Genomic DNA, 16223 nt, shown 5'->3' on the forward strand with positions numbered 1-16223 from the left:
GGGTAGAATGTGTGATTTGATGTGAGGATTTAATTACCTTTTACTTGACTCTTCTAAGTAATTATCCTCAATCACACGGAAATGAACAACGATACCTATGGGTCTGTGTCTGTAGGAGGACTATCCAGGTACTTTAAAGCAAAGACTTTTTGTTTTCTGTTCTGAGGCAAGTCTTTCTTCATAATGAGAGCACTTCATTTGTGTCAAGCATTATTCTAACTACTTTATTATGATCATCTTCTTTGCTCTACACAGCAGCACTAGTGTTAGAATCATTTTTGGATTAAAAAAAGAACCCAGATAGGTTAAGTCACTTGCTCAAGACCACACGACATACTAAATGATGAAACCAGAACAAAAGCCCTGGCCATTTGATTCTAGAGCCCTTACTGTTAACCATGGGAGATAAACTGTTTGATGGAAACAATAGTATCTGTTAAAGTGTCTCAGAAAGAAAGCCTGTTTTTATAACTGAATGGTGGCTATAAATACATTTTCAGCTTTAGTTAGAGCAAACTTTCTTCTCTCAACTCAAGTGAACAGGAAGTCAGTCGTTTGGATTTGTGGGAAATTCGTCAGCAGGTTTAGCTGAAAGCTGAACCTCTTATAGTCTCATTTGGAATTAACACTTACTTTAAAAAATCTCCTCGAACCTATCTTGAGAACAGAAATGGAGCTCACCCCAAATGCATCTTTGGATTCAGTTGTGAGTGTGGGGTTCGAATGTGAGCAGAAGTCCCTCTCCTTTCCCTTCTTCACTGGTGTGAGGGCTGCCCACGAACTCCACGCAGCAAGTTAGGAACAGTCTGGTACCAGTCATGTGGTGTGTTGGTGAGGCAGGCAGACTGAACTTCAGAAATAAATTTAAATTTTCACTGACTATCTTAGAAAACTGAAATATAAAAACCAATAAATACTACTATTACCTTTTCTTAGTCTTATTATAACAGGATGTCATTCTGAATCAGTATTACTGATAATACCTTACACTTGGTCAGCGTTTCCCAATTTGCTTTCACAGATTTTATCTTATTTAATCCTCATAAAACTCTGTGGTGTTGGGACTGTCCAGCCAGGACTTGAATCCAGGACTTTAACATGCATACCAGAGTTCCTTCTACTACAGATTCATTAATTTACTGTTTCATTCATGTAACAAATATACATTGAGTAATTGGGTACCAGGACTATATTCTAAGAACTTAGGGTAAAACACTGAACAAAATAGTCAAAAATCCTTGTTTTCATGCTAGTTGACCAGTGTGGGGTGGGGGTGATGGAGGTAGAAATTGGATAAGAGGGAAACAGTTACTATGTGATGAGTATTGAAGAACTAATGAATTAATAGAGTATATTGAAAATAAGTATTTCAATATCAGTTATTGACAACCTTGTTAATTCATTCGTATCTAGACATATTTTCTTAAGTAGAACATGTGTATTTAATTCTGATTTTGAGATACAGATATAGAACCTTAACATATAACTGTTGAATGAATAAATGAAAGAATGATCGGGGTAGAAGCGTGAAAGTCATTAGATTTAGGGAAAAGATCTGTAATTTCTGTGCTGATTGTGGCTTAACTGATTTATTTATTTATTTGACAAATATGTATTGAGTGCATACTCTGTGCCCTAAAAATAAGTATCAATAAAGAAATACATGGTCCTTGCTGTCAGAATGTTAACAGTTTTATGGGAAATACAAAATAAAACCGAAGCTAGCATTATCATTCTGTGATAGGGGAAAATACATGACGGTATGGAGAGGAACACAGCCATCAAACGTAGACTCAAAGAGACAGGAGAACTTCTGGGTGGAAGTGACGTTTACATCTGGGGAATAGAAGGGAAAGAAATTGGAGGGATTAAAAAATAAAATAAATACATTTTTTTTTAAAGTTTAAAATTAAAAAAAAAATTCATGTACAAAGGCCCAGAGACTACAAAGAGTACAACTGATTTTCTAAACTATCAGAATCTGTTTATGGAGGGTTTGGGTTCTCTGAGTCTTTAGAAGGAAGAACAACTTACTGTCTTTCCTACCTCTGCTAGCCTTTTGTCTCCTTCTATCCTGTAGTGTAAATAAAAGTTTTCATTAAGTGAAACTGGTCTCACTAGGTATAATTTAAGTAATAAAGCTTCAAGATTTAATTTGAATCGTAGCGTCAAGCACAGTGTCTCCAACATCAGGAAAATGCCTGACCTAGAATAAATGCTCAATAAATTGCTGCTGACTGAAGAGAAGTTATTGACTTAAAGCCTGAAAGTGGCCAACTCTTAGAGTGAGTACAGGGCAGACACCAAGAAGAAATGTCTGAGGGACAGTCTGACCTATCTTTGATGATGTCCGTTTACCTGGAACCTCAACATAAACTGCTAGGATGTTAAATTAAACGATCCCATGTTAACCTGTAGCAGTATGATCACTTTCTTTGTAAGCTGTATCTTTGCAAATACTTCTGTGACTCAGTGAGCTCATTTAACTCATAGTCTAGAAAATAGGGAGAGAGAAATCAAAAAAGACTTAACAGAAAAAAAAATCACAGTAGAATATTCTATGAGAGACTGTTCTCATCCACCAAATGGAATTTTTATGTATGAGGTAAATTGATTTAAGGAGCCAAATTCTGTTAGTGTGTCACTTGAATGGATTTAAATCTGAATGTGTTGTCCTTTCTACTAATGCATACCTGGAAAGATGTGTTTAGTCACAGTTAACTAAAGTGTCACTTTTTAATGAAGTGTGAGTTTTTCCTATTCTTTTGCTATGGACTGTCAGGTTACTAAGCTTCATTTACCTGCAATTTAGAGACTAAACTTTCAGAAATGTAATCTATGGCAAAATACCAGGGAGTGTTTGATCTGGTTTAAATAAATTAAAATATGTAGTGATGGAAATATCTTGATTAAACACAGTAGTACAAATTTGAGCTGATAATATTTGCAAAGGCCTTTTTTCTGTATGTGTGTATATATATATGTATGTTCAGTTTACAATGTTGTGTCAATTTCTGGTGTACAGCATAATGCTCCAGTCATATATGAACATACATATATTCATTTTCACCATAAGCTACCACAAGATATTGAATATGGTTCCCTGTGCTATACAGTGGAAACTTGTTGTTTATTTATTTTATATATATTAATTAGTGTCTGCAAATCTCGAACTCCCGATTTATCCCTTCCCACCCCCTTCCCATGTCTGTGAGTCTCCATGTCTCTGACAAATCAGTTTGTTTGTCTTTTTTTCATATTCCACATATAAGTGATATCATATGATATTTTTCTTTCTCTTTCCAGCTTACTTCACTTAGAATGACAATCTCCAGTTCCATCCATGTTGCTGCAAATAGCATTATTTTATTATTTATTTATGGCTGAGTAGTATTCCATTGTATAAATATACCACACTTCTTCATCCAGTCATCTGTCAATGGACATTTATTGTTTCCATATCTTGGCTATTGTATATAGTGCTGCTGTGAACATTAGGGTGCATGTATCTGCAAAAGCCTTCTTGAACATTAAATTGCTGTATGGTTGACATAAGGGCAGAATCATGGTTATTGTTAGAACTTATGAGATATTTCCTTATACTTGAATTTTTTCCTAAGAATTTTCCAAAAGCCAAGTTTAGATTTTTGAGGCATAGGCTATGCTTCTCTGGGGAAAAGTCCCCCTTCTAAGAGGAAATGTCTCCATTGAACAGCTGATCTTTTTCCAGCAAGGAATGTGAATAATGATGCTTAACACGGTGAGAATAATTATGGTAATAATATTACACTTTGTAATTAGAAAATAACCTTTCACATAGGTTGATATTCATAGCTCTCCTGTAAGGTAGATGTGACTACCACTATATACTAAATAGAGAAAATAGAAGCCCAGGGGAGTAAAGCAACTGAGAAGCAACCAAGGAAACTCACTATGAATTAGGAAATGGTAGAGCTCCAACTGAAAGCAACTCTTTTGTTCTCATTATATGTGTCTTCTCACTACATAATGCAATGTTTAAGGCAGGCCCAGGATACACACTCTCTTAATCAGGGTTTTCCAGAGAAACAGAACCAATAGGATACCTATATCTATGGCATCTATATTTATACCAAATCTATGTCTACATCTATGTGTATATCTATACACAGACTTTTTTGTATTTTTAAGGAATTGGTTCACATGATTGTGGTTTGGTGACTCCAGAATCACATGCGACAATCCAGCAAGCTGGAGACTCATAGAAATTACAGTTACAGTCCAGAGGGAGTTTCCAGTAGAATTCCTTCCTACTTTGTGTGTTGGGTGGGGATGGGGGTGGAGGGAAGGAGGTCAGTCTTTGTCTGTTAAGGTCTTCAACTGACAGGAAGAGGTTTGCCCACATTACAGAGGGTAATCTGCTTTACTCAAAGTCTAGATTTAAATGTTAATCTCATCCAAAAAAAAAAAATCCACTTTCACAGAAACATCCAGATTAACATTTGACCGAATATCTGGGCACTGTAGCCCAGCCAAGGTCACACACATAACACATACCAGGATGTTTCTAGCCAGAATGCACAGAAGGATATTGGATGTAATTAGTTAAGTCATGGATGCCATTAGCAAAGTCAATGATCCAACATTCTACAGATTTCACATTCCAAGTATTTCTACTGAACATTATTAACTTTAGTCCCATTTGAGCCTTTTGCTCTCTTTCTTTTATGGACATGTGCTTCAGACTATTTCAGAGTCACCATGGGTTTCATAGCCTTTGTCCACAGACTTTTCTTCCCTGACTTGGCATGGTAAATGAAGCATAATGAGTGCCTCAGATGTGCCTAGAGCTCTTGGAAGAATCTCCATAGGGAAAGTAGAAAAAATAAAAACAGCATACATTGCTCATCTCCTACATTTAGGTAATGTGTACTTCATCAGGGTGAGGTAGAAATGATCTCAGTTTTACAAATGAAGAATCAAAGGACCAGAGAGGGTAAGTAATAGGCCTAGGATCATACAAATAGAATGGAGTGCAGATGGGGTTCACACCAATTTCTTTTTGGTGTGCCTGCTCTTTTCATTTTGCTACATCTACCAAGAACTCTTGTATGCACATGAGGAAGCCGATTGGCAGATTTCTCCATCATTTATCTTGTTACAGTGCTTCTTTACTTTGGGAGCATATATGCAGGCTAAATTTTCATTGGGAACTTTACTACATCACTTGGGACCTTCTATTCTCAAGAAATAATTCATGTAAATTATAACTGGAGACTAGACAGAATATAAGATGAATTTCAGTCTTTACATCCTAAGTCATGTTGTAAATTGTTTTTTATAGCTTAGTACAATAAAACTATAATAAGACCTTTGATCATATAAGCTTTAGAAAATAGTATTCTATTCATCAGAAAGTCACATCTGATAGGCCATAAACAACACAATGTAAATGAAAATTAGTAGGAGTTGGAGCCTGGGGTTTTAGCTTTGGCCCCTTCATTTACTTGATTGTGGCATGGCAGCAGACATGACTAGTTATCTACTTGGCATCCAGTTCTTTTTTCTTCCTTGCTGGCAGATCACTAATTTTATTTAGGTATCTCCCTCCCCAGCCAGTCTCAGGGAAGGATGCATCTATTTCCAGTTCTAGGGTAAATCATGATTGGTCTGGTCCAATCATGGCCATTCCTATCTGTTTGCTAATGATTGGTTTAGACTCAGTCCTGGCCAATGAGACATGAAAGTAGGTCTGCAAAAGTTTCCTCACTCCTAAGAAGATACAAAGAAATTAAGCTGCTTTTTTTTTTTTTTTTAGCAGTTTTTCATTCCTATGAATATTTTCTTATTGATATTTTACCTGAAATGAATGCACCCATATCTGACCACAAATTAACCAGTCTTAAAGTAAATCTGATTCAGGAGTTGGCAAAACAGGGAAGGAGACAGAAGCTCCCCAGTTCCATGGTGACACCTCTGAGACACTGAACAGACTAAGTCTAGATTACCCAACCTCTAGATGACCTCCTGGGTCAAGCTAGAACGATATTCTTTATTGTAAGCCAGGTTTTCTATTACTTTAGCCAAATGTATCCTAAATGATACAATTTACTTTTAATGAAAAAGAAACAGCACCTTCTTTTGGTGATTCTACAAGCTTTGGGTTTTGTTGTTTTTTTGCAGACATACTAGAGATATAAAACATTAGCAAAAATAAAATAATATAAAATAAAACAAACTACTCCAAGATGAAAAGATAATGCCCCTCACTTTTCTCACTAAAGCTTATGTGGTGAACAAGTCATTTATCCTCTCTGGAGCTCGATGTCCTTAACTCAATGGAAATGATAATATATATACTACATAGGAATTTAATATAATAATGGATATAAAGCACTTTAGTGCTGGACATCTTATAAGTTCTAAATAAAGGCTAATTCTCAGTAAGTGTTTATTGACTCTCTGTACTATTCACTTATTCTGTAACTATTTTTGTTTCAAAAATCTTTCATAAGCTTCGTTACCCACTTTCATTTCCTATAGAAAACAAATTTTAAAATATATAGGCTTTTGTATATATCTCATTGTATCTTTATATAATCCTTAAAAGCTCAGAAAAGTTACAGATTTACTTCAAATTACATTGGTAAAAAGTAGCAGAGCCCAAGACTTCTGTGTTTCTGGTGCTTTCTTTAATACAGCATAGCAGACTTCCTGGAAGTAACAGAGTTGAAGAAGGGAATTGGCTGCTAAAGTCTAGCAAAGTATATAACAAAGTGAAAACTAGAAATATGGTCATGGAGGAAGAGATAGATGATCTCCACAAAGTGACTGCAAGGACTGAGCTGAGAACTGTAAGGCAAGCAAAAATACACATCTAAAGACACCTTAGGGAATCACTATATTACAGAGAAGCACATACATGATTTTTAGAAAAGGTCATATTCAATACATTCTCTTAATTAAAAAAATAAAATGTACAACATGATAGTCTATAAATGCTACTTAGTATTTTCCAGTTAAATGTACTGGTAGCAAATTCCTATGACTGCCATTGAAATGATACTATATAGATAAAGTATTGAATTATGTACAGGGTCCACTGAAATGGCATGACCAGCAAGTAATGGAAAAATAAAACCATGAATTTGATATTTGTCTTCAGTAATAAATTTATATTATAATATAGAGGACAGTACTTTGAACTAAGTACAAATTTCAGTTTAGTCCATTTAATAACTTTTGTGACCACGAGCAAGTATGTATCTTAGTTTCACATATAAGGTGAGGTCACTGGAATGGGGGAATAATCTTCTTTATAATTCCATGACTATAACTTTTTAAACCTTTTTTTAGAAGTAATACAAGTATCTAGATTTATAGGAAAATTGCAAAGATATTATAGAGAGCTCTCATATAACTCCATGCTAACTTTCTCCTTTATTATATTAGTATGGTACATTTGTAACTATTAATGAATATAGATACATTGTTATTAATTAAAGTCTGTACTTTATTCTTATTTTCTTAGTTTTTATGTAATATCCTTTTCTATTCCAGAATATCATCCAGGGTACCACATTCAGTCATTGTATCTCCCTAGGTGCCTCTTGACTGTGTCAGTTTTTCACATTTTCCTTGGTTTTTTTTTTTGCAAAAAGCTTTATTGTTTCCATTTGGTCCAAGGCTTGGGAGAGGGCTCCAGGATGGTTAAAAAGCTGCCTGGCGACTGCAGAAAGGCTTCAGGCAGGAGCCCTGACACCAGAGGGGCTCCATAAAGGCCCCTGGGTTGCAGAGGCTCCTAGTCGTGCTTGAGGGAGAGCCTTTCGAAGAGATACTCACCCAGCCCAGCCTGGGGACCAGAGAGCCTGTGGAGGTTAGTCAGGTGGTCGCCATCTTCTTGATGAGTTTCACCTCCTCATCCAGGAAGTGGCTGTCCCGGAAGTCACAGAGGTGTGGGTCTGTGCGGGCAGAACCCAGGGCATGCAGATCCAAAAGGGCCTGGTTCAGGTTCTTCTCTAGGACAATAGCAGCTTACTTGGCGTTACTGGATTTTACCTCACTCATCTCGAGAGGGCCCCTGCACGTCCTGGAAGAGGGCGAGGCTGCCGCCCTGGTTTTGCATTTTCAAGAGACGCTCTCGCGCCCTCAGGCTTCTCCTTGGCCAATTTGTGAGAAAAGTGGCCCACGCCCTCCAGAGCCACATCTTCGCGGTGGAAATAGAAGCCCAGAGAGAGGTAGGTGTAGGAGGCCCGCAGAAGCATGTTGACCAGGTTGTTGACGGAGGCCTCCACCTCAATGAAATAATTCTGACGAATCTGGGAGCTCATGGTTGAGCGGTAATAAGGAGTTAAGTTCACAAAATGGTGTTGGCTGGTCCCAGAGGCTGAGGATAGCAGAGTGGCTGGTTCTGAAGGTTGTGCCTGGAAAAAAGATTGAAGGGTGGTCAGAGGCTGGAGCAAGGGGCGTCCCTGGGTCTGTTCCGTCCAAACACTGTTGAAGCAAGAGACAGATCCGCTGGACCGCCACACGCACTGCCAGGTTTTCCTTGTTTTTGATGACGACAGTTTTGAAGCATATTGATCAGATTTTTTTTTTAGAATATCTCTCTATTGAGACTTGTGTTATATTTTTCTTATGATTAGACTGGGGCTATAGGTTTTGGAGAGGAGGAACATAGTGCTAAGTGCCTGTAGGGACTCATGGATGTTTATTTTGTAGTTTGGGGTATAATCCAATACAACTTGTTGATTTTATTGCCCAAATTGTACCAGATTTAACCATTGTAAGTGCTCAGTTATTTGACTTCTGTGTCCTTTTGACACACACCCATAGTTCCATCACGTCCTTCCTTTGTGGCACTGCAACATGCTCCAGGCTCATCTTGTATCTTTCCTGTCCCAGTCTTAGACTCAGCCATCTCTCTAAGGAGCTCTGGAACCTTTTATTAAGGAATAGTATTATAAACCAAAACCAGAACATTAGATGTGTTATTGCTACTTGAGTGCCGTTGCCTCTAGGCCCTCTCACTGACAGAACAAGGAAATATATGTGTACACACTAACATGTATACGTTACAAACCCAGAAAGATTTCTGAGTGTAACAGTCTGTATCTATGTTAAGCTAAACATGAGTTCATGCTGTCTCCAACTCTGATCCATTCCCACATGGACCATTCTACCCTCCTCCTCTTGTTCCTCTATAACCTCCCACTCCAGTAGTGAGGACTTGTTTCCACCATTCACCATCCATTTACTTAATTGTGACATGTATAGAGGTTTCAGAATTGTTAAATAATTTCCTTGTGGGGAACAACTTAACAACTAGAGAATAGAACTTACGTGCAGTTGCTTTTGTCTTTACTGGACTCCTTTCATTTACAGAGTTACTTAGGTTAACACCTTTTCCTCTGCTAATGTAGTAATTTTTAACATAATAGCATAGTCTTCAAATTGTTAATGATAAAATTTTAAAACAAATATCCATATGTAAAACTTTTGCCAGGTCAACATGAAAAAATAGACATCATATATTTCTCCAAACTTCTTTCATAATTTCTTCTTTTTCATTTATTAACAAGGATAAGATGAATATACATTTCTTTGAGGCCCAAATGATTTTTAAGTTTAAAATCTGTCAGTCCAAAGTGCTACTTTTTCACCTTCAGAAGCTGCTGCTTTTTTGTTTTTTTAATTTAAGAAGACTCTACTTTTGACAGTTGTATTCAGTTTTGTAAAAGTACTTTTACTGGTTCACACATAGATTTTCTTTGTAGTTTTATGATTAAGAAACATTACTTTTAAGAAAACTTTGAAATATCTAACCCTGATAATGTATAAAACATTTTCATATATATTTCATCTTATTTCAAAGAGAATCTTAAGGAGATAGATGGGCAAGTTTTGTCAGTTTTACTTTACAAATAAAGAAATTGAGATTTAGTTAATCCCTTGTTCATGTGACTTTAAAATGCCAGAGTAAGAAACAGAACCCAAATCTTCTGTCTCCCTGTTCCGTTATAATTTTGACAGCATCTTTTTGTCATCTCCAAATTGATTCACTCTAATATGTACTTCATTTTTTTTAACATTTTCATAATTAATTGATGATACTAAATGATAAAAGCAATATTACTAATCAGCAGTGCAAGATTGACCATAATGCTTAGTAATTAAAATATTGTGCAAAAGTGAACTACAAGACAGTAGCGTTCTTTGAAATAGAGCAGTGATTCTTACAAGTGGCATATAGCTGGCTGTTGTGATACATATTTTATTACGTATCTGAATTTTACAAAGCCTTAAAGTGGAAAGTTTTAAATGAAATAGGTTTTGGTAAAGCAAGTTAAAATTAATTTTAAGTTGCTGAAATTCATTATTATTTTTACACGCTTCTTCTATTGCATTACGTTAGTTTCCTAGGGCTTCTGTAACAAACTGCTGCACCCTAGGGGACTTAAAACAATGGAATTATATTCTCTCATTGTTCCAGAGACCAGAAGCCTGAAATCAAGGGATTAGCAAGGTTGGATCCTTTTGGAGGCTCTAAGGGAAAATCAGTCTGTACCATGCCTCTCTGGTAGATGCTGGTCATGTAAGCGTTGGCAGCTGTTAGCCATCTTTGGTTTATATATGTGTTCCTCCAGTATCTAACTCCGTCCTCACACATCTTTCTCCTTTGGTCTCTTTTCCCTTTTTCTGTCTCTCTTGTATGGATACTCATGACTGGATGCAGGGTCCACCCTAAATTTGCATGATCTCATCTCAAGATTCAAAGACCCCATTTCCAAATAAGACCACATTCACAGGTATCAGAATTTAGCACTTGGACATATCTTTTTGAGGCCACTATTCAGTCTGCTACAGGTATGTGGCTTATATAGTAAAATTCAGATGATTCAGAACAACATTAAGAAATTGTGTTAGTTGCATGATCCTGGGGTAATTTTGTAATGCTGATGATGGATGTGATAAGTGGAAAAGCTCCCTTACTTGTTAGGGAAAGAGCTTAAGTATGTTGAAAAAAATTTTATATGTTATAGTAATTATATATCATAATTCTTCTCATTATATAAAAATGTAACATACCCTTACTATAGTCAATATTATGTTTCATTACTGAAAGAGCATTTTACCAAATATTTTGTTCACATTATAATCTCCGTTTGACTAATATCCTAATCTAAAAAAAAACTAATAGAAGTATCTCTTTAATAATCTCCAAATTTCTGATTTTTTAGTATTTAAATTTATTGTATATTCTCTGGAGTACCAGAATGTAGATGACAAGTTAGGAAACATAGTAACCAGTCTCCCTCTGGTTGCCTCCCTTGGGGCTTTTTCTTTCTGTATCCTTATTTGTTTGATTTCATTCCCAAAAATATAGTTAGAAAATAAATGAATAATTTTTTGAACATATAATCACTATAAAATTTAATATATATCAGCTTTATAAATTGCTGCTCTCTCTCTTTTTTTTTTTTTTTTCCTTTTCAAGATTTTGAATATTTTAAGATTTCTTTTTTCCTTTTCTTTGGACCTGGGGAAACAAATTGTATATCTGGGACTTTTTTAGAAGACAAATTATGACTCCCATGTTGGTCTTTCTGAGACTTTACATAGGTGGCTATGCTAGTTTCAAATTCAAGATCTAAAATCCCAAGCCTCCCAAAAATTATATTAATTTACTAATTTTATTTTATTTGGCAGAGTCATTTCAGATTTGATCCTAGCCCACAGACCTAATCATCACAATTTTATTTTTGGTCTTTAGAACAAAATCATTTTTCATTTTAAGTACCAGTACAAAATAATGGGGTGTCCTGTATCAGCCCTTTAAACTAATTTACAACTTGTAAAATCCCCAAATAATCCTCTCAATTGGTGAGAGACAGATGAGTTAGAGAAGTCCTCTGTTAAGATTGAAATGCTATGTGGAACTAGAAAAACATTAAGTCATTAATACCTTAACTTGATTTACTGAATTGGTTTATTGGATTAGCTCTAGCAGAGAGCAGGACCCCGAGAGAATAACATGCATGATAGATTAGGTTTTGGTGAAGGACTACAATGTCTTTGGCATCACTTCTTATTGTTTTATGGGCTTTGCTATAATTGTTTTATAGGTAGATCTGAATCTACCAACATTTTTATCATAATCCCCTGGGTTTGCTGGCATTAGGTGATAGCTGGTAGTAGGTATTAGGGGTGCTCTGACAAACTTCCTGCCACTTTAGTATTTGAGAGATAATACAAATTGTGAAGTATCTACTCTGTAAAAGAAAAATTAAACAATTTACTGCTCATGGTGTTATACCAATGAGATAGAAAAGACCCATCGTATATATATATATATATATGTATATATGTATATATATATATGTATATATATATATATAGGAAAAAATATACGTATATATATATATATATAGGAAAAAATATTAAAAATCAGTCATTCGGAAATGTGTGAGAGCAATCTGGTTTTAACATATGGTGCCTCATTGGAATTCATAGGGATTGGCTGGCTAAGCAGGTGTCTTCTCACCTTAGTGAGAATGCTTGTCTTGGCAGAACTGGGCTGTTCTATTATATATATAGAATGCATTCAACAAAGCTATTGACAACTTGCTTTGTGCAAGACACTTGACTATATGCCATAGAGGATGCCAAAATTGATAGGACAAAAATGTCTTCTTAGAAGTAGTTAGGTCTGTTAGCAGGGATGGAATGTGTATACTGATAATTACAACTGAGGTACGTGGCTAAGTGCTATCTGACTGTTGTTCCGTTTAGAAAGGGACATCTAATGGCTCAGGTCCTCTAGGACAGTCCCTAGAAAAGGGAATATTTGATGGGAGTCTTGAAAGATGAAAAGGATTTCAGTAGTCTAAGATGAGATTAAGATCTGGTATGGAAAAACACACTTAACAAGTAGAAGGGCATGAGTTATTTGTTTATTCATTCATTTATTTATTTACTTATAATGAAAATTGACTGACTAGAATTTAGAGCTCAATGAGTATTATGGCTGGGAAAAACAAGTGTGCCAGATACAGGGAATGATCCCAAAGCTGGACCTAAGAGCTAGAACAATATTCTCTAAAAAGCAAGTTGTAAATGAAACTCAGTTACTTTTTTATCTTATAAAGAATTTTATTTTTAAAGGAACAAAATTGCAGTTGTTTTAAAAACTGAAAGATAGATAGATAGATAGATAGATAGATAGATAGATAGATGTATGTATGTGTGTATAGGTCTCAAACTTTCTGAATGGAACTAATTCCCTCTCATTTAGTTGATGGAAAACTTTGTCTAAAACAAGTACAAAATGCCTTTGGAATTCACATATTTAACATTTGTGATTTTACTGAGGCATCATTTTAAGCAATGTATATTTAGAGCTAGTTCAGATCTTACCTAGTCCCTGATCTTAAGAAACCATCGATCCTCTAATCACGATCTCAAACACAGTTTACAGTTGACTCTTGAACAAGGTGGGTTTAAACTTCACTGGTCTACTTATACGTTGATTTTTTTCAATAGTAAATACTACAGTATTACACTGTTTGTGATTGGTTGAATCTGGGGATGTGGGGGAACCCTGGACACAGAAGGCAGACTGTAAATTGTATGTTGATTAACTCCGCATTGTTCAAGAGTCAACTGTATTTGAGAAATTAAATACAACAGTGGTATAAAGGGTCTGCAGGCAACTTAGGGTGCAGCCTACGCTGAATGTCAAGGAGTTACTTTACTCAAATACTGTAGTAAGGAGTTTCAAAAGCTCCTTCATCTATTTTAAAAAATTATTCACTGTCATATCTCTCACTTAAAAAAAATGAAGATGCTAAAATATCTTATTTCCAATAAAATAAGTAGAATATATATTTTAACTATAATTAAGATTTTAGGCAGTATAAGAAATCTATACTATTATAGTACTCAATTCCATCTATTTGTATTTAAAAGGAAAAATTAGCCTAAATTTTTGAAAACTTAAGGTAAAATATCATATTTTCAGAATAATTTTGAAGCAATGCCCATGGCAGTTTGACCCACATATATACTATCTTACAGATTCTCTCTTTGAGCAAAGGATGGGGAGAGATGTAAGACAAACTTCGGCAACATCTATCCAACAAAAGAATCATTGTATTTGATTTTTTTTTTTTTGTGTTGTGTTTTTTATTGTTGGAAAATAGGACATTTCAAAAACCAGAGATCTAAAAAGGTCCCCTCTTTAGTTCAAACTGAGTTAGAGCTTATCATTCACTCTGTCTGTGCACCTACACTTAGGCAAGGTCAATGCTGGGCTTTCTTTATTCTTTCTTTTTTTTTTTGGAAAAATATTCAATTTTCTGATTTTCCCTACAGGAGACAAATAGACATTGGTGATATCCTTCAGAATAAGGTGAGATGACAAGAATTTCAGGTGGTGCACTGATAAAAGTTTGTGTTGGTTTGGAATCCTCAGTCATGTTTTCGTCAATATGTCTTAGTGCTCTTTTACACGGAGACCTGGTGATGGGGCTCCTATCTGATTAGTTGGCACAATTTTGAACATACTGGCAAGTGTTTTGGATGGCAAATAAAAACACCGTAGTCACCTCCTAGACTTAATTCACTAGTGCTCATTTCAGACTCATTCTTACTTTCTTCTCTTTTAGAATCATTTCTCATTTTATTTTGTCAAAAATGGGTAATAATAACACCAAAATAAGATTGTACACATTACTGAAACTGAAAGCCATGCAAATAGTTTTAGAGGTCATTTTTTTGTTGTTATTTAATTTTCATTTTGCCCCCTCCATACCTTAATATACAGTTTGATTTTCTCTTTATGTTAGCTTTTCTTTTGTCTTTTTCTTTCTTCTTAATCTCTAAGCTTAGGTTTAGTTTCTTCAGATTTAGGCTCTAAAATGACTTCTTTTGTGTTAGTAATTCTTTTTAGGTGAATCAGCCTTGGTAATAAGTTAATTTTGTCCTTGTCCATTGACAAACATTTTGTTCTACATTTTCAGGTATGTGTTTATTTACTAGAAGGTCTGCAAATCTAATTCTTTCCAATTTAAAAAAAGTTCCGGACTAATGACTTGTTTCAGAGTTATCCATGGTGTCAAATTACCAAAATCATTAAACCTTTTCTTTAAACTGTCATGGGTGAACAGAGTTCTGTGAAAGACAATGCTAGTAGTTTACATTCCGCTGAACTAGAATATTCAAAATCAAATCTATCTGTCTTGAGGAATAGCAGGTATTGGCTCTTCTATTTGTAATGATTCTCTTTGTTCTAAAAAGTCAGCTTCCTGAAGAGGCACTTGAGGAAGCCCTTCACACGTAAGTCCTTGGAGTCATCATTACTGTTGGAGTTCGTGCCAAAGGAACATACTTACTGGTTTTGAGCAAGTTCTTCTCTTTGTTCTGAAATACATTTTTCTTTCAAAGCAAATAACTGACATTCAAGGTAGCAACACTCCTTTCTCAGCTCTAGGGTGATATCTTGGGCTTTCTTATTTTGGATTCTTCATTTTTCAAGTCCAAAACTAACATTCTATTATATTCCAGGTAATTTTTCAACAGTGTAGAAATGTTGGTGATTATCTGGCATGGCCCAGCTTCAAATGACTTGGCCTTTGACAACCTCTGCCAACTTTGTGTTCCTTTTCTCTTGCATTTCTTTGTATTTTCAAGACTAACCTAGAAGGACTCTTTAAGGCACTTTTCTTTGGCTGTCTTCTGCTTTGGTCACCACCTCTGCCTCCGCCCTCCTCCTCACATTCCAAGGCTCTGCAAAGCTGTTGGCATGACTCTCAGCCCCAAAGATGGTGGCGCCATCTCCTGCTGCCTGCGATTTGAAATTCTCTGCTGCAGTCACCCACTGTCTGTCTGGAGGTGGTCAGATGGGGCAGTGGCTCTGCTAGGCACTTGGGTAGAGTCCTGCTCTGCCAGGCAGCTCAACAACACCTTAAAATAACTTATAAAATATCACAGACCATTGACCTTGCCATATTCAGTCCCTATCTTAATTTATTTTCTGCTTCCTCAACAAATTTAGTAAATATTTGGTAAGTGTTTTTAATATACTGGACATTTTGGTGGGTGATGGAGATACAGACACAAACCAGACATGTAACAGCCCCACCCTCAGAGAGCTTATATTTTACCGAATATTTTACCCAAATTGCTTTAAAATAACAAATGGCATTATCTCTAAATTGCCATATGTATCTTTAACTTAATGATAC

The 16223-nt window shown here is 35.6% G+C and overlaps 1 protein-coding gene and 2 pseudogenes across 1 annotated transcript in view; 1 reads left to right on the plus strand and 2 right to left on the minus strand.

The window, feature by feature from the left end:
* LRRC7 (leucine rich repeat containing 7) overlaps positions 1-16223 on the plus strand; it is a 414541-nt gene that overhangs the window by 23893 nt on the left and 374425 nt on the right.
* On the minus strand, positions 2757-8505 carry LOC102505321 (annotated as a pseudogene).
* The window catches only part of LOC102509210, a 39168-nt pseudogene continuing 38143 nt past the window's right edge, over positions 15199-16223 (minus strand).

This window comes from Camelus ferus, chromosome 13 (assembly GCF_009834535.1).
Source record: "Camelus ferus isolate YT-003-E chromosome 13, BCGSAC_Cfer_1.0, whole genome shotgun sequence".
Classification (NCBI taxonomy): Eukaryota; Metazoa; Chordata; class Mammalia; order Artiodactyla; family Camelidae; genus Camelus; species Camelus ferus.